Below are 1547 nucleotides of genomic sequence, written 5' to 3' on the forward strand. Positions count from 1 at the left end.
TGCCCCTTGGCTGTCCTCTCTTGGTGGGTCATGAAGCACTGGTGAAAATTATTGGGTTGGTTTTTTTTTTAGGAGAATTCCCAAATAAACATATCCATTTAAAAAAATGAAAACAAAGTTCAAAAAAAGATTAACAAAGGTGAGATTCAATTTAATCACTCAATCTCTACAGGCTATTTCCCTACTGCCTACCAACACACCTGTGTCTCCCATATTCTCTAGAAAACCCTCATATGACCCATCCATTCTTGATAGCTATCTTCCTTTATTTCTCTTTCTTTCTTCAGTGAGCTGCTTTGAGAAAGCTCTCTATAATGAGTGCCTTCTTTTCCTGTCCCTCTCTTTTTAACTCTCTTCAGTCTGATTTCCAATCTGAAACTGTTCTCTCTAAAGTTCCTAATGATCTCTTAATTGACAAATCTGTCTTTTCTCAATCATCATCCTTGACTTCTCTCCTTTGATATTCTTTATCACTCTCTTTTCCTTAATCACCCTCTTCTCTCTAGGTTTTCATGTAACTACTGTTGCCTGGTTTTCTTCCTACCTGTCTGACCCCACCTTCTGTCTCCTTTGCTGGACCTTTATCCAGGTCTTACCCAATAGGAGGTCCCCCAAAATTCTGTACTGAGCTTTCTTCTCTTTATGTGCTATAATTTCTCTTGGTAGTCCCATCAACTCTTCCAGAATCCCATGGATTCAATGATCGTCTCTCTGCTGATAATTCTCAAATCTGCTTATCCATCCCTAACCTCTTTCCAACCTCTAGACTTGAATCTCTAATTGTTTCTTGGACATCTCAAACTGAATCTTCTAGAGACATCTTATATTCAGCATGTCTAAAAGTAAAACCATTATCTTTTCCCCAAAACTCACCCCACTTCCAGATTTCTATATTACTATCCAGGATGGCACCATTGTCCTCGTCATCCAGGCTCACAGTTGTCACCAGAATTTCTTCAGTTTCAAACACACACCCCCTTCTCACCCCCCACCCATCCCCCATATGCAGTCTGTGGCCAGTGACTGTGTATTCTTTTGCGTAAGCTCCCTTCTCTCCTCTGACGTTGCCACCAACCTGGTGCTGGCCTTCATCACTTCACACCTGGACTATTGCAACAGCCTGCTTGTTGGTCACCTTTCCTCAACTCTTTCCCCATACCAGTCCATCTTCTACTCAGCTGGCAAATTAATCTTCCTAAAACACAAATCTGATTATACATACACACACATACCCTGCCTCAATGAATTCCAGTGGCTCCCTTTCACCCCCAGGATGAAATATAAAATCCTTTGTTTGGCATTCAGAGCTCTTCATTGTCTGGCCCCCTACCCTGACCTTTACAGTCTTTGTAAACCTTACTCCCCACCAGGAAGTCCTTAAACCAGTGATACTGGCATCCTTGCCACTCCTCACACAAGATACTCCATCTTCCAACTACAGGCATTTTCACATTGTCCTTCATGCCTGAAATGTTCTCCCTCTTCGCCTCTGTCTCTTGGTTTCCCTGGATACCTTCAAGTCCTACCTTCCACAAGAAGTCTTTTCT

The sequence above is a fragment of the Vombatus ursinus genome, unplaced genomic scaffold (assembly GCF_900497805.2).
Source record: "Vombatus ursinus unplaced genomic scaffold, bare-nosed wombat genome assembly UNPS02014830.1, whole genome shotgun sequence".
NCBI classification, from domain to species: domain Eukaryota; kingdom Metazoa; phylum Chordata; class Mammalia; order Diprotodontia; family Vombatidae; genus Vombatus; species Vombatus ursinus.